This window comes from Pantherophis guttatus, chromosome 2 (genome assembly GCF_059756535.1).
Source record: "Pantherophis guttatus breed Tessera chromosome 2, ASM5975653v1, whole genome shotgun sequence".
Taxonomy (NCBI): domain Eukaryota; kingdom Metazoa; phylum Chordata; class Lepidosauria; order Squamata; family Colubridae; genus Pantherophis; species Pantherophis guttatus.
This window is the reverse complement of record NC_142064.1, coordinates 289,372,860-289,398,204: the sequence shown is the minus strand read 5'-3', so window position 1 is coordinate 289,398,204 and position 25,345 is coordinate 289,372,860. Positions and strand designations below refer to the sequence as shown.

The 25,345-nt window shown below is 42.0% G+C and overlaps 1 pseudogene across 1 annotated transcript; it reads right to left on the bottom strand.

The window, feature by feature from the left end:
• Positions 1 to 1,849: 1,849 nt before the first annotated feature.
• Positions 1,850 to 24,074, bottom strand: LOC117659536 (uncharacterized; annotated as a pseudogene). Its single transcript, XR_015731834.1, has 6 exons — positions 23,938 to 24,074; positions 23,111 to 23,713; positions 22,755 to 22,869; positions 16,468 to 16,535; positions 6,145 to 6,274; positions 1,850 to 4,709 (listed from the first exon to the last, which is right to left on the bottom strand). The product of XR_015731834.1 is annotated as an uncharacterized LOC117659536 (transcript).
• Positions 24,075 to 25,345: the final 1,271 nt, after the last annotated feature.

Here is a 25,345-nt window from a genome sequence, read left to right as displayed (position 1 = left end):
TATCACTGCTTTCTCTTCCCTTCTTTTACACAACTCTGTGAAAGTAGTTGCCATGGCACTGAAACAAGGATAACTGCAACATAAGTAAGCAGTGTGGCCAGGCAGCTACGAAGGCAAACAAAATTTTGAGATGCATCACCAGATGTATCACCATCAGCAAAAAGGAGCTCCTATCCCTCTACATAGGGCTTTAGTGAGATTCCATTTGGAATACTGAGTCCAGTTCTGGAGACCTCACTTTAAAAAAGGTATTGATAAGATTGTATGAATCCAGAGATGGGCAACACGAGGGAAGGCAAGGAAAGATCACCACAAAATAAGGAGAAAGAGCCTATGAGTTGCATTTTCTAATTCAGCATCACTATAACCCACCTTTCCTTATGGTTTCCTTTCTCAGTTATTACTTGCATAAAGTGAAACGGTGGAAAGGCAGACTGTGATAATAGTAAGCAAAGGAAGAAAAGCTGAAACAATAGTACGGGATTCAGGACTAATTGCATTTCTGCCTGCAACTCTGCTCTAGTGGATATACTCATCAGAGGGAGTTACTTGAAATGTACCATTTAAATATTGGCATCCACACATCACTTTGAGGGCAAACGATAACCTTAATCTCCACTGATACTCATCTTTCTTTTAAAACCTCCTACTTAGCAAAAAAGCACCAGAATGGATTGAGGATTCAAAATCAAAATCAGAATAGAGCTGGAAGGGAACTTGGAGCTCTTCTAGTCCAACCCCCCGCCCAAGCAGGAGATCCTATATCATTTCAGAAAGTGACTGTCCAGTCTCTTCTTAAAAATGTCCAGTGAAGAAGCACCCACGCTATCTGAAGGCAAGCTGTTCCACTGGTGAATTGTCCTCAGTGTAAGAAAGTTCCAAGTTGCTTCTCTCCTTGATTAGTTTCCATCCATTTGTTCCTTATTTTGCCCTCTGTTGGTTTGGGGGAAAAATTAGATATTACGTTAACAGACTTGGAACGGACCTTGTCGTTCATCTCATCCAATCCCCCACCCAAGCAGGAGACCCTACACTATTTCTGACAAATGACAGTACAATCTCTTCTTCAAAGCCACCAGCAATGAACTGCCCACAACCTCTGAAGGCAAGCTCTTCCATTGGTTGATTGTTCTGTCAGAAAATTTGTCTTTATTTCTAGGTAGAATCGCTCCTTGATAGGTTTCCATCCATTATTCCTTGTCTGGCCTTCAGGTGCCTTGAAAAATAGTTTGACCCCCTCTTCTCTGTGGCAGCCCCTCAAATATTGGAACACTGCTATCCTGTCCCCACTGGTCCTTCTCTTCACTAGACTAACCATGCCCAGTTCCTATAACCATTCTTCTTTTAGCCTTTAATCTTTTGGCCTTTAATCAACTTAGCTGCTCTTCTTTGCACTTTTTCCAAAGTTTCAACATCTTTTTTGTAACATGATGACCCAAACGGGATGCAGTATTCCGGGTGTGGTCTTACTAAGGCTTTATGGAGCGGTACTAATACTTCATGTGATTTTGATTCTATGCCTCTGTTTATACAACCAAGGATTGTATTTGCTTTTTTGGCTGCTGCCGCACAGAGGTGATTCATGCTTAATTGATCATCCATTCCAACTCCAAGGACCCTTCACAGTTACTATTTTCGAGCCAGGTTTCAGGTAATCTGTTTTTCCTGCCCAGGTGTAAAAGCTTACTTTTCTCCACATTAAATTTCATTTTGCTGGATTCTACCTTGTCTCCTTTGGATCAGGAAAGCACAATATGCATACAGATGAAAATCTATAGAGACGTGGTAGATCAGTGGATAGAATACAGTACTATAGGCTAATTGCCCACAGCCAGAAGTTTGATTCTGACAGGGTCACGGTTGATTCAGCTTTCATCCTTCTGAGGTGGGTAAAATGAGGACCCAGATTGCTGGAGACCATATGCTGACTTTGTAAACTGCTCAAAGAGTGATGTAAAGCAACGTGGAGTGGTATATAAGTCTAAGTGGAATTACTATTGCTATGCAGTTTCTCCTGAGCGTGGATTCTTTTATGAGAAGTAAGACTAACTTTCTGAGCAAAGCCCTTTCCACACTCCGTTCATTTATATGGTTTCTCCCGTGTGGATTGTCTTATGGTGAATAAGACTACCTCTTCGAGCAAAGGCCTTTCCACATTCCATGCATTTAAATGGCTTTTCCCCTGTGTGGATCATTTTGTGGATAGTAAGTCCATTATTATAAACAAAGGTTTTCCCACACTCCATGCATTTATACAGCTTCTCCCGTGTGGATCCTCTTATGGGAAATAAGATTACTTCTTTGAGCAAACATCTTTCCACATTCCATGCATTTATACGGCTTCTCCCCTGTGTGGGTCCTCTTATGGGAAATAAGATTAACTCTTTGAGCAAACATCTTTCCACACTCCAAGCATTTATATGGTTTCTCCCCTGTGTGGATCATTTTGTGAATAGTAAGTCCATTACTATAAGCAAAGGTCTTTCCACACTCCATGCATTTAAACGGCTTCTCCCCTGTGTGGATTCTCTTATGGCGAATAAGATGACCTCTTTGAGCAAAGGCCTTGCCACATTCCATACATTTATATGGTTTCTCCCCTGTGTGGATCCTTTTGTGTATTCTTAAGTAACTGCACTGAGCAAAAGTCTTTCCACACTCCATGCACTTAAATGGCTTTTTCCCTGTATGGGTCATTTTGTGAATAGTAAGTCCATTACTATAAGCAAAGGTCTTTCCACATTCCATGCATTCATATGGTTTCTCCCCTGTGTGGAGCCTTTCGTGTACTCTTAGAACACTGCTCTGAGCAAAGGTCTTTCCACACTCCATGCATTTATATGGCTTTTCCCCTGTATGGATCTTCATATGGTAAATAAGATTATTTCTTTGAGCAAAGGTCTTTCCACACTCCATGCATTTATACGGTCTCTCTCCTGTGTGGAGCCTTTCGTGTACTCTTAGGACACTGCTCTGAGCAAAGGTCTTTCCACACTCCATGCATTTATACGGCTTCTCCCCTGTGTGGAACTTTTTGTGCATAGTAAGTTCACTGCTACGAGTAAAGGTCTTTCCACACTCCATGCATTTATACGGCTTCTCCCCTGTGTGGATCATCTTATGGCGAATAAGATGACCTCTTTGAGCAAAGGTCTTTCCACACTCCATGCATTTATACGGCTTCTCCCCTGTGTGGATCCTCTTATGGGAAATAAGACTACCCCTTTGAGCAAAGGTTTTTCCACACTCCAAGCATTTATACGGTTTCTCCCCTGTGTGGATCATTTTGTGAAGATTAAGTCCATTACTATTTGTAAAGGTCTTTTCACACTCCATACATTTATATGGCTTCTCCCCTGTGTGGATCCTCTTATGGCGAATAAGATGACCTCTTTGAGCAAAGGCCTTTCCACATTCCATGCATTTATATGGTTTCTCCCCTGTGTGGATCATTTTGTGAATAGTAAGTCCATTACTAGAAGCAAAGGTCTTTCCACATTCCATGCATTGATACAGTTTCTCCCCAGTGTGCAGCCTTTCGTGTACTCTTAGGACACTGCTCTGAGCAAAGGTCTTTCCACACTCCATGCATTCAAATGGCTTTTCTCCTGTGTGGATCCTCTTATGAGAAATAAGAGGATCTCTTTGAGCAAATGTCTTTCCACTTTCCATGCATTTATACGGTTTCTCCCCTGTGTGGATCCTTTTATGGGAAATAAGATGACCTCTTTGAGCAAAGGCCTTTCCACATTCCATGCATTTATATGGTTTCTCCCCAGTGTGGAGCCTTTCATGTGCTCTTAGGACACATCTGTGAGCAAAGGTCTTTTCACACTCCATGCATTTATACGGCTTCTCCCCTGTGTGGATCCTCTTATGGCGAATAAGATGACCTCTTTGAGCAAAGGCCTTTCCACATTCCATGCATTTATATGGTTTCTCCCCTGTGTGGATCATTTTGTGAATAGTAAGTCCATTACTAGAAGCAAAGGTCTTTCCACATTCCATGCATTGATACAGTTTCTCCCCAGTGTGCAGCCTTTCGTGTACTCTTAGGACACTGCTCTGAGCAAAGGTCTTTCCACACTCCATGCATTCAAATGGCTTTTCTCCTGTGTGGATCCTCTTATGGGAAATAAGAGGATCTCTTTGAGCAAATGTCTTTCCACTTTCCATGCATTTATACGGTTTCTCCCCTGTGTGGATCCTCTTATGGGAAATAAGATGACCTCTTTGAGCAAAGGCCTTTCCACATTCCATGCATTTATATGGTTTCTCCCCAGTGTGGAGCCTTTCATGTGCTCTTAGGACACATCTGTGAGCAAAGGTCTTTTCACACTCCATGCATTTATATGGCTTTTCCCCTGTGTTGATCCTTTTAGGGGAAATAAGATTACTACGTCTTCCGAACCTGTTAGCAGACTCTCTGCATTTGTATAGCTTGTCCTTAATGTGAATCCTTGTAAGTAATTTAGCTTTGATTGGCTTCACTCTTTCCCCAATATATTTTTTCCTTATTTTCTCCTGTTGGGCAAGAAAGTCTTGTATCGGAGCATCGGTGGAAGATGAGCTTTCCTGATTCCAATCATTTGACTGGTTTCTATCATGGGTTTTTTGTTCCATTCGAATTCCAAACTTCTCCGTTCCATCTTTAGCATTGATTACTTGGAACAATTCACAAAAATCTTGATTCTCCTGACCATCATTACCTTCAAAACAAAAGAGAAATGAAAATAATAACAAGGTTAGAGAAAAAGATCAAACCGTACAAAGTCAAGTGAATTTCCTTCTGAATTTTTCCAAAATTCTTTTATGTTTTATGTTTGCATGCTTACAGTGGTGTGATATAGACAGGATGATTTCTATATTCATGAGTCCTGAAAGCTTTGAAAAATATCTAGAAAACATCTCTACAATTATCTATATATGTGCAAATCTCAATCAAAGTCTGTTTTGAATCATGGAATAGTCAGGGGAAACACCCAAGTATGAATAAGGAGAAAACTTAAGATTTATTGGGCTGGGTTAATTTCAGCAGAGACCTTTGAGAACTGAAACCATTTTGAAAAAGGTCCTTCTTCCCCGGTGTACCTTGGAGAAGGTACTCCACCGCGTCTGTCTGGCAGGCAGGACTCCCGCTCAGCCCGTTCCTTGATCCCAACGATAAGACTTTGGAACGAAGTCCCTTCCCTGAAGCCTCCCATTGGCTCATCGTCCTGAGACTGGAAAGGTTGGGAGGCTTCAAGAATGGCTATTTTGCTGCCCCAAAGTCTCATCAGCTTGCAAGGGCTTTTTGGTCAAATCTGGATCTGATTGCAGAGAACAGAGGCCTAAACTACTTTATTGCGAGATCACAAAAAACCAGAAGTGTGTTCCTACAAACTGAGGATTGCACGAGATCCAGGGCAAAAATCTTTGAAAACAAAGAAGCCTTCCCTGTGTTTCCAAAGCATTTTTTCCTGGATCTTGTGCAGGCGTTGGTTAGCAGGGAACAGAGGTCTAAAGTAATGTAACATCCTCGTAATGTAAGTCCGAGCAGGGTGGGGTGGGGGTATAGATAGGATGTCTGTTGTTGCAATGCCTCTACTGTCATTTGTAAGTGTGAATGATGGCTGTGATGCTGTAACATTTGTAATTTCAGGACTGAATCTTAAGTACTTGGGAGATGGCTAGGTCGTAACTTGAAACAGTTGTTTAGTGAACTGTCGTAACTCAGGGATCAACTGTATCCTAGGATGCTCTGAGTCACACTGCATGAGGCCTTTGACCTTGAATTGGATTGGGAGAATGCTCTTCCATGGCCTGAGGGTGAAAGTTCTGTTCCCACACAATTTGGGAAGGTTTCAGAGGACAAATGACAACACATTGTCACATGATCTCCAGAGGACACATAAAAGCACACCCCGTTCTTCTCAGGCTCCACAGATAAGTTCAAATAGAAATGGAAAAATACAGATAAGGAATGCCCCAAAAACATCTGAGCAAAGAGACACTGACTCTTTCCTTCCTTCCTTGGGGTACGAGAAGGCAAGATACTTTCCTTTTCCCTCCCAGGAAACAATATCTGATTAGTGAGTTTTTAATAAAAAACTAACTATAATCTGTCTTCTTGATCTCTCTGATTTGGAACAAGAAAACTCTTACCGAGAGAGACGACGTTCCTATAGTTTTCAAGCATGACTTCCGAATGCAGAGCTTTTTGGTCAGGATCCAGCTGAGACCATTCCTCCTCAGAGAAATACACAGCCACCTCCTCGAAGGACACAAGACTCTCCTGAACACGGAGAAAAGAACAGAACAGGAGGATTTGAAAAGATCTGTTCATCATCCTCAATGATTTAGACAAGGGGCTTAAAGGGTAACTCATCAAATTTGCAGACAAGACCAAATTGACAGGAATACCAACACTGCACGAGGCTCAAGATATAGAAGGATTGACAGATTGGCACCTTCTAACAAAATGAAATTCAATGGTGAGAAATGTAATGTGCTACATTTAGGAAAGAAAAACCAAATGCACTGCCATAGAATAGGTGATGCCTGGCTCAAAATTAGTAAGTGGAACAGGGATCATTTTTTTTATTAAAAAAGTTTTTATTTTTTATAAACAAACAAATATACAATTCTTAATCAATCATACAGTGTATCATCTGAGTACATCTTTTGTATCTTCTTGTTATTCCACCAGTATTTATCATATCTTAATTTTATCATTTCATTTATTGTAACATTCCCCCCAAATTTCTTACTTTTCTATTAATACATTTATCTATCTTTTTATTTTAGTAAAAAAGTTTTTTCAACAACAATTTTATCCTCAACCATCCTTCAACCCCCCCTCCCCACTCCCCCCCGACTTCCCAGAGCACATTTAACAAACATAAGCTAAAATAAACTAAGTTACTACAAGATTCAAAACTCCCTCACACTCTTTAACTCCCCTTTTAAAGATTATTCGTCAACCTTCCTTTTATAAATTCTCTTATCACATTTCGCATTTGTTACTAAGATCCTTTAGTGGAACAGGGATCTTGGAGTCCTAGTGGACAATCACTTAACGTGAGCCAGCAGTGTGCTACAGTTGCCAAAAAACTATCAACAGAATCATAGGCTGCACTAAGAGAGGGATAGAATGAAGATCACATGAAGTTGCCATGATGTAAAAAAGATCTTGAGATTCTAGAAAGAGTGCAAAGAACAGCAACCAAGATGATTAGGGGACTGAACAGTTGCAGGAACTGGGCATGGCTAGTCTAGTGAAGCGATGGACTAGGGGAGACACAATAGCAGTGTCCCAATATTTGAGGGGCTGCCACAGAGAGGAGCGGGTCAAGCTGTTTTCCAAATCACCTGAAGGCCAGACATGGAATAATGGATGGAAACTGAACAAGGAGATATTCAAGCTGGAAATAAGGAGACATTTTCTGACAGCGAAAGCAATCAACCGGGGGGCGTGGCCAGCATCGCAGTGGTACAGTGTGTATTCTGGGGCTCCGAGAAAACGCTGATATCCCAGCCACTTTTGGGGATCCCCAGGAATCATAGCTGTCCTGTAGAGACAGCGAAGAACAGAGACACAGGCTGGCATGGACAGGGAAATCGCAAGTTCCCTGAAGTGCCGGCAAGCAGCCACTGACCTAGCGGTGAGGGAAGGCAGCCATAGGACTGTCAAAAGCCGGGGTGGCCATAAGCAAGAAAAGGAACGAGATGATCATCTGGGTGAGAGAGTGAGGTCATGGAAACAAGATTCCTTTTACATATTTTTCTCCTGAACTTTTAAAATCCATCTATCTTAAGAAAACTGGCAAAGAGGGAGTGAGCGGAATAAGGCTACCTTCCCAGTGCCGGAATCGCGGCGAAGAAGTGGAAGCCATTAATGAAGACTAATTAATGAAAGCTGAAAAAGTAACTAAATGAATTGAAAGTAGATTGGGAGAAGAGGCTTCTCTGGTTAATGAATTGAGTTTTGTAGCTGGGAGCTCAAAGCTGAAAGAAGAAAAGTATATTGATATTTTTAAAGACTATTTTGAGTGAATTACCGTGCCATCTAGTGCTGACAGAGAAAATTAAAGATATATATTTTATAAAGGAGAAGATGAGAGTGGAATGACATTGGACAATGTTTTGGAAACTGGCAAGAAGATTCCCATAAGAAGCGGTCTTGTGATTTTGTAACAGAAGGGGAAAGATATAGAGGAAAAGGAAAAAAAGAAAGAACAAAAGCTGTCAGTTTTTTCCTTTTGCTTGATGGATCTATAAATTTTGGAAGATTTTGGAATAGTGGTATTTTGGAATATTATTTTTTTTTCTGTGTTTTCTTTTTGTTCTTTTTTTCTCCTTTTTTGTAGAAGTTTCTTCTTCCTGGATTTAAAATTTTTAGGATTGGCATGCTTTTTTCTATTGTTTAATTCTTTCTGGGAGATTATAATATATACTTTTTAAAATATTTTTATTGCTTGGTTGGATATTTTGAGTAAACACTTTGGCTTTAAATTTTTTATCAGTGAACTTTTATTTTCTGATTTTTTCCATTTTTGTTTTTTTGGGGCGTCGGTTGTTTTGTTTTTGTTTTTTTTGACACAGCCTTTCTACCTTTTTCTTTTTCTTTTTTATGGATTAGGATTAAACCTATGTGGATTAGGGCAGGGGTGGGCAAATGTGGCCTTTTTACAACCGGTGGACTTCAACTCCCAGAATTCCTGAGACAGCCAAGATGGGCCACATTTGCCCACCCCTGGATTAGGGTATCAAGAACCTGAAGAGTCTGATTGGGAAATTTGAATTTGAAGAAGTCGATTACTTGGATTATAAATTGGGCAGTAAGACTTGAAAAAACAAGATGAAGAAAGTAACACAACATCTATCATCACCATTAATATCAACAGTGCCTGCTACCACAGGGCAAAAGACAAAAGAACCTACACCCCAGCAAGAGAAAATCAACACAGAATTAAAAAATATGCTATGAATACCTGAAGACAAGATTTAGACAAAGTAGATGGGAGAATAGAAAAAATAGAAGGAAAACTGAAAGAAGTTAAAGAGATGATAGGGAAAAATGAACAACGATTACAGCAAGTGGAAGGAAAAACAGAAGGAACGAAGAAAAAAAGAGGAAGAAATAGATTATAGACTTACAATTACTCATAAAAATCAGGAAAAATGCAATTATAATTCTCAAAATGGATAAAGCTGATTATTATTTAAGATTCCAAAATATTGAAGAAGAAAAGGGAGGAAATTTAGCAGAGAAAATTGCGGAGATATTAGCAGAAGCAATGGAAGAAAACAAGGAAAGGATATTAAATGGGATCAACGAGATATAGAGTGCACACAAGATACATAATGAGAAATAATCTGCCTAGAGAAATTCACGTCAGATTTATCAGGAAAAGACTGAGAACAGAGATATTGCAATTGATGAGAAACACGACGATAAAGCACAAAGGGAGAGAAGTAGTGGCACTGAAACAAATTTCAAGAAGAGTGACAGACCTGAGAAAAAGAATATCAATTTCTCACAAAATATTTGATAAAGAGAGGAATAAATTTTAGATTGTTGATTCCAGAAGGAATATTGGTGAATTGGCAAGAGCAAAGATACAGATTAGACTCAACAGAGAAAGCAGAGTCATTTTATAATCAGTACATAGATTTTCAAGAGGAAGAAAGATTGAGAGATGAAAAAGGGGATGGACGACAGGAGAAGAAAGAACAGCCAAGAGAGATAACGAGAGAACAAGAAGAGAGAGTGATAAGGAGCAAGAGCCAAAGAGTTAAAGAACAAAGGGAGATAAGAATGACTAGATCGACAAAACAAGTAAATAAATAAGAAATGGAAGAAGAAATTAAAATAATATCTTTGAATATAAATGGACTAAACTTACATGGATACTTCCAGAGACATTGTTTAAGGAATGGCTTGTTAGCAGTATGGGAGAGAGTAAAAGAAAAACATTATATGGAAATACCAATGTGGCTTTCAACAATATTTATTTATTTATTTATTTATTTATTTATTTATTAATTAATTAATTAATTAATTATCAGATTTATATGCCGCCCTTCTCCCGAAGGACTCAGGGCGGTGCACAGCCAAATTAAAAACATAAATGCAAACATTAAAATACAGTTAAAAAGATATATATGCGTTTGGCCCCATAGTTTTAAAAAAACAATAACAAACCTATTAAAAACATTTAAAAATGTGTTAAGCCAGCCCAGCTTGCTGAAAAAGAAAGGTCTTTTTTTTTTTTATTAAAGAGTTTTACAAAAAGAAAAACATTTTTTACAAGTATTTCCCCATCCCCCCTCCCTCCTTACCTCCCCCCCCCCACACCCCTGAATTTCCCAGAACAAAATGCAGGGTATAACAATTAACAATCATATGCTAAGCTAAGCTAATTAACTAAGGATTCCTATCCCCCCCTTCACACTTTAACTCTCCTTTTATAGCTCTACACTAACTAAATATAAATACTCTTAATTTTTCTATTCATTCATAAACTATTTGATACTTTTTAGTCCGATATTTGTTTTGAATATAATCAATCCATCTTCTCCATTCCGATATATATCTTTCTTGCGAATGATCTTTCAAATATGCTGAAATCTTCACCATTTCTTCCAGGTTCACTACTTTTAATGTCCATTCTTCAATAGTAGGCAAATCTTCCTTCTTCCAATATTGCGCCACCAAAAGTCTAGCTGGTCTTAAGGGCACGGCTGAAGGCACCGAGGTCTTGGATTCTTCGTATCTCTGGGGGCAGCTGAAGTATTGATACATCCAAATTTAATTAATATGGACAATATTGTAAGATACAAGGACATTTTAACACAGAAGGGAGAACTAAAACAGAAACAAGATTTAGAAAAACAAGGGACTGAGACTGATTGGTATACATGGCTGCAGATACAATCAAGATATGATAAAGATTTGAAACAATAGGGTTGTCAGCATTCTAGAAAACCCCCAACTCCCAGTAAAGACGCAGAAGCAGGCATTTTCCAAAGTTCTCTTTACTAACAATAGGTAAACTGGCACATCTGGGAAATCCCGAAACTGAAAAGCCCAGGCTTTCCTTCAATAATACAAAGCTCCCAAAACCAACCCCTTTCTCCCCAATAGGTCACATGCTCCAATCACCATCGGTTTCAAGAAAACCTCCCTGGATCCAGCTGTTTTAGCAACTTATTATCCAGTCTCCAACCTTTCTTTCTGGCGAAGGTTGTTGAGAGTGTGGTGGCACGACAGTTTTCCCAGTACCTGGATGAAGCAGTCTATCTGGATCCGTTCCAGTCGGGCTTCAGGCCTAGGCACAGCACGGACACGGCATTGGTCGCATTGGTTGATGATCTCTGGAGGGCTCGGGACAGGGGTTGTTCCTCTGTCCTAGTCCTGTTAGATCTCTCAGCAGCTTTTGATACCATCAACCATGTTATCATTCTGCGCCGGTTGGAGGGGTTAGGGGTGGGGGGCACCGTGTTGCGGTGGTTCTCCTCCTTCCTCTCTGACCGGTCGCAGTTTGTGTTGACGGGGGGGGCAGAGGTTGAGCACGAGGCACCTTGTATGTGGGGTGTCGCAGGGGTCGGTCTTCTCGCCCCTTCTATTCAACATTTATGTGAAGCCACTGGGTGAGATCATCCATGGTTTCGGGGTGAAGTACCATCAGTACGCTGATGACACCCAGCTGTACATCTCCACCCCGGACCACCCCAATGATGCTCTTGACGTGATGTCCCGGTGTCTGGAGGTCGTATGGATCTGGATGGGGAGAAACAGGCTCAAGCTCAACCCATCCAAGACTGAGTGGCTGTGGCTTTCAGCATCCTGATATAATCAGTTGGTGCCATCTCTGACTATTGGGGGCGAATCGTTGGCCACCACAGAGAGGGCTCGCAACTTGGGTGTCCTCCTGGATGCACGGCTGTCTTTAGAAGAGCATGTGACGGCCGTGGCCAGGGGGGCTTTTTAACAGGTTCGCCTGATTCGCCAGTTGCATCCCTTTCTGGATTGGGACTCCTTACGCACGGTCACTCATGCCCTCGTCACTTCCCGCCTGGACTACTGCAATGCTCTCTACATGGGGCTCCCCTTGAAGAGCACCCGGAGGCTCCAACTGGTCCAGAATGCGGCCGTGCGGTTGATTATGGGAGCGTCATGGCGCTCCCATGTAACACCTCTCCTGCGTGAGCTGCACTGGCTCCTGGTGGTCTTCCGGGTGCGATTCAAGGTGGTGGTGACCACCTTTAGAGTGCTCCATGGCTTAGGGCCTGGATATTTATGGGACCGCCTTCTGCCACCGAGAGCCTCCCACCGGCCAGTACGCTGCCACAGAGAGGGGCTCCTCCAGGTGCCGTCGGCCAAACAATGCTGACTGGCGGCCCCCAGGGGAAGAGCTTTCTCTGTGGGAGCACCTGCCCTCTGGAACGAGCTCCCCCTGGAGATACGGACAATTCCAGACTCACATACTTTCCGTCAGGCCCTCAAAATCTTTTTATTTCATCAACTATTTCATCAGGCTGGCCTAATCTCTCCAATTGTGTATTTTAATTTGGATTTTTAATGGAGGATTTTAACTGTCAGGCCAAATTGTTTAATTTATTTTTAAATTGTTTTTAAATTTTGTATTTGATGTTTTTTACTTCTGGCTGTTCACCGCCTTGAGTCCTTCGGGAGAAGGGCGGTATATAAATTTAAATATTAAATTAAATTAAAATTAATTAATTGAGCGGGGTGGGTGAGATTTGTAGCTTTTGAAGTGGGGTTTATAGATAACGTGTTTCGAGGCAGCTGCTGTGCTGGGGTTTGGCTGCGGGGGTGGACTTCTCTGTCTAGAGCAATGGACATGATATACCAGTCATGGAGACGTTCAGGCACTCCCCGGATCCCACAGGCTTTTCTGACTTCTGGGTCAATAGCTTCTTTAAAGTAATGCAGTAGTATGCGGTCAGGCCAATGGCCTAGATTCCTTGCGACTCATCTAAAGTCCCATACAAAGTCTTTTATAGGCCAATTACCTTGCTTCATGAGCTTTAGCGTGGCTTCGTTTTCATTTACGCGGTCAGGGTCCTCAAATCGGGACAAGAGCAGTGTGATAAACCCATCGGCATCATTTAGTTCAGCAGCACCCTCATTATGCAGCTGGGCTGTCCATTCAGAAGCCTCCCCCTCATTCATTCCATCTGAAATAAGTCTTGTTCTGATTCGTATTGCTCACGATATTGATCCATGTGAGCCCAGACCCTGCTGAGGAAATAAGCTAGCTTGGCTGGTGTCCTGTCAAAGGTTGCTCTGAAGCGGGGTGGTCCTGGCCTCGCAGGTGGGGGGGGCAGTGGCTGCGGCTGGTTGGGGGAGAACTTGCTGCGGGTCTGCTCCTGGTTGTTGCATTCCAACAGGCTGGTGTAAAGTTTGCTGGGCTGGAGGGGGAAGGCAGTCTAGCCGGTTGTTGGATTAGTCCCCCCTGCGGTGGCAGGATCGTTTGGCCATAGGAGGGGGGCCAGGGGGATCCCTGGAAGCTTAGAACAGGCGGGGCGGGATATCCCTGGCATTGGATCCATTCCTGGCCGGGAAAGAAAACCCATCCGGGTGGTATGCTCTCTGCAGGAGGTAATGCTAACGCAGGCTGGCGAGAGGCCCAAAAGGGAGGGTTTTGCCTTTCGTATGCCGGCTGAATCTGATGCCCCACTGCTGCAGGATTGGAATGTTGCGCTAATCCTGTTGTTTGGCCTCCGGATGGAAAGGAGGGGGAGACTGCGTCCTATGAATCCCCCCTCCATGTCCCAGATCAGGGAGGGCGAATGTTGATTTCGCTAGCCTGCAGCTCACCTCCAGGGGTTGGGAAGGGGGGGCGAAGCTCCCCTCTTCCATCCACTGAAGACTCTCCGAGGAATCTGATGCCACGGGCCAAGTCCCAAGTCGAAGGGCTTCCTCTGCAGCCTCCATGGCTTGTCCCATTTCTTCAGAAAGAGCATGCAAGGGACCGGCAATTCCTCGAGCATCCGGGGCCCTGGCAGGCCTCCCTCCTTCTCCTTTCTCCTCCATCTTCACTGAGTCTTTGCATCACCCGGGGTTTTAGGTCGATGTTAGGGCTCAGTACCGCTGACAGCCCCCTTATGGGGTGCTGTTAAGTTTTAGGGCGTTTCAGGATAATGTCAGCATTCCAGAAAACCCCCAACTCCCAGTAAAGACGCAGAAGCAGGCATTTTCCAAAGTTCTCTTTACTAGCAATAGGTAAACTGGCACATCTGGGAAATCCTGAAACTGAAAAGCCCGGGCTTTCCTTTGATAATACAAAGCTCCCAAAACCAACCCCTTCTCCCCAATAGGTCACATGCTCCAATCACCGTCAGTTTCACCTCGGCCCAGCCCTGACCACTCCTCCTCCAGATGCTGGACTGCCCTGACCTTGACCAATGGGAAGAACGCTGTTATGTCTACTGATTTCCCTCTCCTAAGTCCACCCTCCTACTTTCCCACACATGAGGAGGTGGCAGCATTGAAGCTTCCGGCTGACAAGGGTTTCAATTTGGGGGAATCAGAGTTGGATCAGATAATGACTGGAAAGGATGAAAAATGATTAAAAGATTGTATAATTACTTGTTGCAAATTAGACTAGAAGATGAAGAAATAAAAAAGACAATGATAACATGGGCGAAAAACTTTGGTTATGCAATAGAATTAGAGAAATGGTAACAAATATGGGAAAGGAATTATAAATTGACAATGGCAACTGCATATAAAGAACATTTATATAAAATTTTTGATAGATGGCATATGCCACCAGAAAGATTAGCAAAAATGTTTAAGGATAAATCAGCCAAGTGTTGGAAATGTTGGCATTTGCCGGGATCATATTATTATCATATGTGGTGGTCATATACAGAAGCAAAAAATTATTGGTCCAGAGGGTTGGAGGAAATGTTACATAAATCTATAGAATTAAAACCAGAGGTTTTTTTTAAAATTTTTTTTTTTTTAATTTGATTTATATGCCGCCCTTCTCCGGAGACTCAGGGCGGCTTACAATGCGTTAAGCAATAGCCTTCATCCTTTTGTATATTTATACAAAGTCAGCTTATTGCCCCCACAACTGGGTCCTCAATTTACCTACCTTAGAAAGGATGGAAGGCTGAGTCAACCTTGAGCCTTGGCGAGATTCGAACCTGCAGTAATTGCAGGCAGCTGGTTTTAATAACCAGCTTAATAACAGGGTGCCTTAAACCACTGTGCTACCAAGGCTAATTGGGTATTCTGCCAGAGAGATACAGCAAAGAAGATGTGTATTTAATTATACACATAATAAAAGTAGCAAGAATTGTATTTGTGCAAAATTGGAAAACAGAAAAAATCCCGTCCGAAGATGAAGTAATAAAAAAGATTTTAGACGGTACGGAAATGAATAGATTAATTCTAAGAATAAAAGACAAAGGGGAATCGGTCTATTTAAAGACATGGGGAGGGTTTTATGTATGGTTAGAAAAGAAATATGACTGAAAGATGATAGATAAGTGATTTAGATAATAGAAAGTTAAATGAGGGAGAGGACAAAAAGAAATAGAAACCCAGATGACACCAGAGTAAATGGAAAAGGGGGATGGGAGGGGGGAAAAGAAAGAAGATTATAAGTATAAATGTACAATTATGAGAATAAAAGTGACAGATTGGACCGGGGACAGGAGTAGGAGAGAAGGTGAGAAAGGGGGAAAAGAGGGGAGGAGTGGGGGAAAAGAAGGGAAAAGAGGAAGGAGGAAGAAGAGGAGGAGGGAGAAAGTAGAAGAGGAAAGGAGGGAGGGAGGGGAAAGAAAGAAGGAGAAGAAGGTATGTTGTGAAATGAGGGAAAACAAAGTAGAAGAGCAACCCCGAATGTAATTAAAATGCCTTATTTTTATGCTTTCTTTATGAAAAATATGTATATGTATGACCAATTATGTATAAGAGAATGTACATTTACATTGTGTGTATAAGAAATAAAAGTAAAAAACTTTAAAAAAAAAAAGCAATCAATCAATGGAACAGAAGTTTCATGGGAGCTTCATCATTGGGAGCTTTCAAGAAGAGACTAGACTGCCAAAACGTAAGAAATGGTGTTGGACTAGATGACCTACAAAGTGCCTTCCAACTCTGTTAATCTGTACCTTAGGAGGTTGATAAATTACAAAAAGAAAGGTGGTCTAGCAATTCCTGCCACTGTGATACGTTTATTTCTAATTCTCGAAGGACTTTAACAGAAGTGCTTCTTATAAAGGCAAATATGGAGGAGCACCTAGCAGAACAAGATAACCAGAGGAAGCTATGCTGGCTGACAGCAACTTCAACCTGCTATTCTGCTCTCTATGTTGCGGAAGGACACAAAAATAACCCAGTCCAAACAAAGGGGGGGGGGATAGTAGGAGAGAGAACTCTGTACACCCACTTCACTTCCTGAAGGCGAGAATACAAATCTTTATAACTTTTCCTTTTCTTACCTGATTTAGGGGTTCAACCGCTGTTTTATCACCGTCATAAAAACCAGAAAATTTCATTCTTTGTTTCTCTGTAAGGAATAAATAATTTCAAAATAAATAACAAAATATTTAATTCATTTATTTTAGACAATTTATATGCCGCCTATTCGCACATGGCGACTCAAGGCAGTTTACAAAGTATTAAACCCATATTAAAATCCATATTGAGCTGAGGTGGCACAGTAGTTAGAGTGCAGTACTATACCTACTTTAGCTGACTGCTAGTTTAACATATCAGCAGATCGAATCTCACCAGCTCAAGGTTGACTCAGCTTTCCATCCTTCCGAGGTGGGTAAAATGAGGACCCAGGTTGTTGGGGGCAATATTATTATTATTATTATTATTATTATTATTATTATTATTATTATTAATAATAAATAATAAATAAATAAATAAATAATAATAATAATAATAATAATAATAATAATAATAATAATAAAATTTATATACCGCCCTTCTCCCGAAGGACTCAGGGCGGTGGACAGCTGGAATTAAGATACATATTCTATACATATGTTATATATTATATATATTATATTATATAATATATTATATACATATTAAGATACATATAAGATATATATAATTTCATCAGCCGAGGGTCCAGGGCAGGGGTGGCGGGGTGGCGGTTGTCATTAAGGAAAGTCTTGATCCGAGGGAGACCACTGTACCACAGATAGCCGGATGTGAGTCTCTCCTGGTGAAGTGGGGCCATGGGATGCAGATGGGCCTGCTGATCATGTACCTGGCTCCCTGCCACGTGACAGCGGCCCTGCCCGAGCTTCTCAACGTTATTGCCGGAGTGGCGGTTGATACCCCCAGACTGGTGGTCATAGGGGATTTCAACCTGCCGTCAGCCGGTGAGGCGTCTGAGGTGGCCCGGGAGTTCATGGCTTCCATGACGGCCTTGGACCTGACACAACTAATTCATGGCCCTACTCACACGGGAGGACACACTCTGGACTTATGAAAGAAGGTGCCAACCTCCTTTCCACACTTCCAACATGTTGCTGAGGCATTGGGAAATATTTTTGCTAATCTAGCTGGCGCTAGATACCATCTATGGAAAATTTTATAGTGATTCTCCCTATAGGTTGCTGATTTACTCAAATTGTAGTTTCTATTCCAGGCCTCCTCCCAATCATTGAAGTTTAATTTATAACCAATGTTCTTTTCCCAAATATTTAATTGATTTCTGGCTATTCCTTCTGCCCTGTCCTCGCCTAGTAACAGATTGTAAAATTTCGCTAACATTTTTTTTTCAGCCCCCAGTATAATTTTGTCCAAATTGTTATATTTCCTCTCTATACCAAATTGATCCCTATCTTTTTGATATCTTGAGCTTATCTGTAGATAGCTCCACCAATCTAAACTAAAGCCTAAGTTTCCTAATATTTCCCGAGACTTAAGAATTCCATTGTCGTCTAATATGTCTTTATACGTGCCAAATTTTAGAATATCCCTTTTATTTGAGGCGGTCAGGGCCTCCATGATTGAGAGCCAATATGGTATTTTCCCATAAAATCGTTTCCTAATTTCCTCCCATGTTTGAATGAGAGTTTCCCTTAATTTGTGTTTATAAAAATACGATTCTTTTTTGTTCTTTGAATCCCATAAATAAGCATGCCAGCCTGCGTGTAGGTCATGGCCTTCTAACATCAATAATCTCTTGTTTTGTAATGTGACCCACTCTTTCACCCATACTAGTTTGGCCGCCTTTTGATATACTTCCCAATCAGGTAATCCAAATCCACCCATGTTTCTTCTCCCTTGTAGTGTCTTATATGCAATCCTCGCCTTTTTCCCTTCCCATAGGAAGTCTCGTATCTTTTTTTCCAAATCCAGAAAGTATTTTTTGTCAAGATTCACTGGTATAGTTTGAAATAAAAATATAATTTTAGGGAGAATATTCATTTTAATTGCTGCAATCTTACCTGTGAGGGATAATTTTAACTTCTTCCATCTGTCTATGTCCTGCTTTATTTTTTGTAGTAATGGGCTGTAGTTATCCTCTTTCAAAGAGGAATATCGTGTAGTGATCCATATTCCCAAATACTTTATTTTCTTTACAATCTGGAGATCTAAGGATTTTTCTAACTCTTTCTTATTTGTCTCTGTCATGTTTCTTACTAACATTTTAGTTTTTGTTTTGTTCAGTTTAAAGCCGGCAACTTCTCCGTACTGTTGTGCTTCCTGGAGTAATTTGGGACCCGATTTCAAGGGATCTTCTATTATTAGGGCCACGTCATCTGCAAATGCTTGTGTTTTAAATGTTTCTTTCTTAATTCGAAGTCCTTTAATTTTTTTGTTATCTCTAATCTTTCTAAGTAAAATTTCCAGTGCCATTATAAAGAGTAGGGGGGACAAGGGGCATCCCTGCCTAACTCCCTTTTGTATCCAAAATGTCCTCGTCTTGTCCCCGTTTATTAGAATGCTCGCCTTCTGTTTACGATATATGTTTTCGATCATCTTCCTAAAATTTGTTCCAAATCCCATTAAGTCTATTTGATTAATCATAAATTTCCAGTTGAGGTTATCAAACGCCTTTTGGGCGTCCAAAAACACTAACGCCAGTTGTTTTTCTGGGTGCTGCTCATAGTATTCTATGACATTTATTACGGTCCTCAAATTGTCTCTCATTTGCCTCCCTGGGAGAAATCCCTTCTGATCGTTATGAATCCAGCCATTTAGAATTTTTTTTAGTCTTTCCGCAATTATACTTGTAAATAATTTGTAGTCGGAATTTAATAACGAAATAGGCCTATAATTTGCAATTTGTTTCGGGTCAGCACCTTCTTTCAATATGAGTGTAATATAAGTTTCCTTCCAAGAGTCTGGGATTCTTGTGCCCACTAAGACCTCATTGAATATTTCTAACAATTCTAATTGTATTTCTTCCTCAAATTTTGTATATATTTCCCCCGGGAGACCATCTGGGCCAGGTGTTTTATTTTTTTTAATTTTAGTGAGAGCCGATTTAAGTTCTTCTATTGTAATTTTTTTTGTTTAGCATTTCCTTCTCTTCTTGTGATATCTGTGGGAGGTTAGCTTCTATCAAGTATTGTTCGTTTTTTTCTGGGTCGATCCTTTCATTTTTATATAAGGCTTCATAAAATTCTCTCGCTCTTTCTAGTTTGTCCTCTTCTTTTGTCAAAATATCGCCTCTGGAATCTTCTAATATAAGAATTTGATTTTTTTCCTGTTGTTTTTTTTAATCTATAGGTCAGCCACCTTCCAGACTTATTTGCGTTCTCAAAATGATACTGTTTTATTCTCTTGATCTTTTGCGCCAACTCCTCCTGATCCAAAATATTGAGATTATGCCTTGCCATCATCCATTTTTGTTTAGCCATCTCATCTCCCGGGTCTTGTTGTAATTTATTATCGGCCTCTTCTAGTTTCCTATTATAAATCTCCCTAGCATTCCTTTTTTCCTTATTTTTGAACGCCAAATACGAAATCGCTACCCCTCTCACATACGCTTTCATGGTATCCCATAAAATTTCCTTCGCCGTGCCTTGTTTGCCATTTTTGATAAAGAAGCGCTTGACTTCTTCATTCAATTTTATTACAAACTCTTTTTCGTTCAAAAGGTTAGTCCTTAGACTCCATCTCTGTTGCTTTCTCTTATTTGTATAGTGCCAGTTTATTTCATGAAGTTTGTGATCTGCCCAAGTATTTGTACATATATCCACTTTCTTAATTTCTAGACCTAATTTTCCAGTAGTCCATACCATGTCAATTCTGGACCAGGAGTTCTGTGAAGCTGAGTAGAAAGTGTATTGGGAATCATACGGGTGTAAAGTACGCCACACATCAATTAAATTCATTTCATCCACCAGATCAAAAAAGCTTTTTGGCAGAGGTAACCTTTTTTTTTTTAACCTTTCCCCACTCTTATAATCTTTCTCTGGATTGACAACGCCATTAAAGTCACCTAACATACAAAGTTCAACATGAGCCCAATTTCCTAATTGTTCGTGTAATTTTTTGTAAAATTGTCCCTGTTTTTTGTTCGGGGCGAATACCCCCACCAACATCATTTTTGAGTTACCTCTCTTAATTTCTACTATTAGAATTCTCCCCTTGGTGTCTTTGTATTTTAATTCTGCCTCAATTCCTTTTCTCACATATACAACCACTCCCCTTTTCTTTTTCTCTGCTAATGACATAAAAGGGTTTAGTTTCAACCCGTTGCTCCCCATCCAGCCCCTAACAGCCTCCAGGCATCGCGATAGGGAGGACACGGCATCGCTTAACCCACCACGGGTTATGACTCCTTCAGCTTCAACCACAACAATACACGAGCACACAATAGATACAAAGTTATGGTAAACTGCGCTACACTTGATTGCAGAAAATATGACTTTAGTAACAGAGTCACTAATGCCTGGAATGCACTACCGTACTCTGTGGTTTCTTCCCCTAAACCCCAAAACTTTAACCTTAGACTGTCTACTGTCGACCTCACCCCATTCCTAAGAGGTCTCAAAGGCGAGTGCATAAGCGCACCAGCGTGCCTACCATCCCTGTCCCAATGTTCCCTTTTATATCTATCCATTTCATGTATTCATAATTAAGTTTATACTTATATCTATTACATGCTTGAATATGTATGTATGTATGTATGTATGTATGTCTCTTTAGCCAGGTTCTTCCTACGTAAACCAAGATTTTTATGCAGCCCTATTTCAGTGAAATCACAATCCACTAGTTTCTAGGCTTTTTGTTTCTTCAGGCAGCAAGCAAGCACCCTGCTGCCCATCGGGAGACTGGTGGGGATGATTGGTGGTGGCGTCATGTGTTATCCTGGGTCCAGTGTCAATGTTTGTGGCTGGGGCTCGTTTGTTGTAAACCACCAAATCCAAAATAAAAGCCTCTCCCATCAGTGAAGAGATCCAGCAAAGAATCATCCCCAGAGAGAAATCATCCAGATGCCCCAAGCTCTATGGCCTCTCCAAGATACACAAAGAAGGAACCCCACTCAGACCCATAGTCAGCTCCATAGGCTCACCTCTACAGAATCTTGCCAAATTTCTTGCCAAACAACTTCAGCCCTACGCAGAATCCATCACCTCTCATGTACAAAAATCATTCCACTTCATAGAAACAATAAAGAAACAAAACCTACAACCCAGTGACCTACTCATGAGTTTTGATGTCATATCCCTCTTCACCCAAGTGCCTATTAAAGAAGCCTTGACAGCTATCCAAAACAAATATAAACCCCCTAAACACATCCTAGATCTGACCAACCACTGCCTAACCAACACATACTTCATCTACAATGGACAAAGATACAGATAGAAGGAGCACCTATGGGATCACTCCTCTCACCCGCTATTGCAAACCTATACATGGAACACTTTGATCTCTAGTTCCTCCGCCTCTTTGAAATCCTGCCTGTACTTCTGGTAGTTCTTGGTCCACATACTGCTGGAGCCTAGCTTGTAGGATTTTGAGCATAACTTTGCTAGCATGTGAATGAGTGCAATGGTGCGGTAGTTTGAACATTCTTTGTCATTGCCCTTATTTGGAATTGGAATGTAAACTGACCTTTTCAGAGTTCAAACCCAAACTCTGGCTCAGATATGTAGATGACACTTCCATAATTTGGCCACACGGAAAGAAAAAACTGGACAACTTCCTCACACATCTCAACAACCTACACCCCAAAATACAATTTACTATGGAAATAGAAGCTAAGAACCAATTCCCCTTTCTGGACGTCCTAGTCTACAGAAAACCCAATGGCTCCCTAGGACACACCATCTACCAGAAAAAAACACACACAAAGCACTACTTAAACGCTCAATCACATTACCACCCGGCACTGATCAACTCCGTAGCCAAGACTCTCATCTCCAGAACCAAACACCTAGTCGACAAAGACCACCTGAAAATTGAATTACACACTCTCACAAACGTATTAATCTCTAATGGATTCCAAAGAAACACAATTACCAACCTAATCCAAAGAGAGACACCCCCCAAGAACCGAGACATGGAAGAGGACAACGGCATCACCCTCCTCCCTTACATCAAAGGCACCACAGATAAAATCAGCAAAATTCTCCACAAACACAACCTCATGACCTTCCCCAAGAGGAGGAGGCTCACCTAAAGAGGGTCGTTGGGCAATTATCTGCAGATGCAATTAGTGTAGAGAAGTATAAAGAGGAGGAGGAATCGTATAAAAGACAGAGCGAAGGTAAGACAGATGGGTAATCAGGGGATCTTCAATTACCTCCTGAAGTGTCCTGACTTTGATCCTCCCAAGGGATCCTCCTGAAAAATAGCTCATGAGGGGGATTTGATGGGTTCTTCTTTCCCTCAGGATCTCTGATCTCCACAGTGCAGCACTTCCAGTAGGAGGAAGGAAAGAAGCAGAATTAATGTACATCACATGACATAAAGTGCATTCCTATATTCGGAACGCCACCTCAAAGCCCCCAATACCCATCCGTGTGGTTGAGTGAGAAAACAATGGAACAATGTCCTACAAGAATAGGTGGGATATCGCCACATATTATGAATGTCAGAAATTTGGGAAGGAGGGGTGAAGTATTCAAACAGATTCTCTATTCTCTTTTGAATTCTTACCTGTAACTCAACCTGCTCCTTCTGCTCCTCCACTTGGCTCAGGAGGAAGCCTTCCACCAGAGCCACCGCCTGGGAACTGGTCTCCACTCCATATTCTCGCACCCAGCTCTCCATCTCTGGGGGCAGAAGAGCCAGGAACTGCTCCAGAACAACCAGGTCCAGCATCTTTGCTTTGGTGTGCTTTTCTGATCTCAGCCATCGCCTACAAAAGTCATGGAGGTGGCTGCAAAATCCTCGGGGACCCTCAAGCTCCTGCCATTGGATGAAGTTCCAGGGCTGAACTTCTGAAGGGAGGAGGGTTTCCTCCTCCAGGATCTCCTGTCCAGTCCTTGTCCAGAGCTTTCCCCCCTTCCAAGGCTGAGCAGCTGAAGGGCCTTTTCCGCTTCCCTCCTTTCCAAAAGGTTGTGTCTCCATCCTTTCTCTGTCCTGCAGAGCAACTGCAAATGGCTCCAAGGACTCTGGTGGGTCTCCAGATGCCTTTTCCTTCACGGGACCATTTCTGGGGCTGCAGGACTGATCCCCCCAAGGGATTCCGCTCTTTTTCTTTTCCCCAAGAGAAAATTTTGGCTTGCAAAGATTTCAAATGGCTTCCAGTTTCTGTATCTGAGATGGAAGAAAAAAATATATCAAGAATTAGAAAGCGGAATTGAGCCACTGAACAACCTTCTGAGCCTCCGCAAGGCTGACTGTCCCCTCCCCCCACTCGGACTCTTCGCATGGAGAAGGCGGCTGGGGAGCATGGGATCTGGGGTTGGAGCCAGAGAAGGGCCAGGCGAGGGTCTCTCCCTCCTCCACCTCCCTTTGCCCGTGAAGAGCCCCCAACTCACCGGGGGCACATCTGGATCTTCCCCCGCCAGCCTCTCCGCCTCCTGCGGATGTTAAGGAGAGCGAGAGCACCATCCTAGAGCGGCAAGCTTTCATGATGTCACTTCCTTCCCGGCCTCCTCAACAAAGACGGCTGTGACATTCGCCCTCCAGTGGACCAATGGAAAAGCACCGGGAGTCCCCTTCTATTGGTGGAGGGCGCCCTCTGGGGGATTTGGCGCAAAGTGCCAGGATTGCAGAAAGGGCGGGAAAGAGGAGCGCGTCTGAGGGGAAGGGAGATGGCAAGGATGATGGGCTTGAGAGTAGGAGGAAAGGCCCCTCTCAATGCCTGCCAGCCCAAGAAAAGCTTTGTGCTTTTCAGAGGCAGCATTTTCTCCATCTTCCTCTCCTTTCCTGTCCAGGAATCATCTGTGGAGATGGAGAAAAATCTCTATGGAGGATTTAAAATCACTTCCCTCAAGAACAGCCGCCCTGAAGGCTCCGCAGAGATTGTGGGAGGCCTCCAAAGGGTCCAAATCAGGGGTGAAATGTAAAATTTGTTACTGCCAGTTCTGTGGGCGTGGCTTGGTGGGGGGAGGGGGTAATGTGACTGAATGGGCGCGGCCAACTTTTTTTTCCAAAATTTTTAAAAGCATTTTTTCTACCTCTTCCGCTAAAGAGGCTGTAAAAAAAATGATTTTAAAAGCCGCTGATGATGCCAGCTGAGCCACATGATCATCAGAGGGTTTTTTTAAAAAAAAACTTTTAAAAGCATTTCTTTGACAGAACAGGTTGTAGAAAAAATGCTTTAAAAAAAAAGCCTCTGGTGATCAGGTGGCTCAGCTGGGCATGGAGGGAGGCAAGATTTTTGCTACCAGTTTCCCAAACCACCCACTGCCCTAACTACTGGATTGGGCAATCCTGTCTGACCCAGGAGCATTTCACCCCTGGTCCAAATCCTGTCAGAAACAGCCGGGCGGTCAGAAGAGGAGGACCAGGAGCCTCTGTGGGAAAGACAGCTGGTGTCTTGCGGTTATTGAGAACTCCCTCCTGAAGTGGAGGCAGATGGGACACAGGCAGGAAGGCCACAATCAGGAAGTTGATTTTAATTTATTTATTTTTATTTCTTTAATTCAATACATGCAGCTGCCCTTCCCAAACTTTTCCCTCAGCCTCATAGCAAAGGGGGGAGGAGAAAGGGCAGGGACCCCTCCGGTCTCTTCTGATGAAAGAAAAAGGAAGATCCCGAAAAAGGAAAAGAAAGCTAAACTATGATGAGGAAAAACCATTTTTACATAGGGATTGAGTAGGAAATTCACCTCAAGAAATGTGAACTTAATATGCGTCCACATATCCCTACCACTGCTTTCTCTTCCCTTCTTTTACACAACTCTGTGAAAGTAGTTGCCATGGCACTGAAACAATGATAAC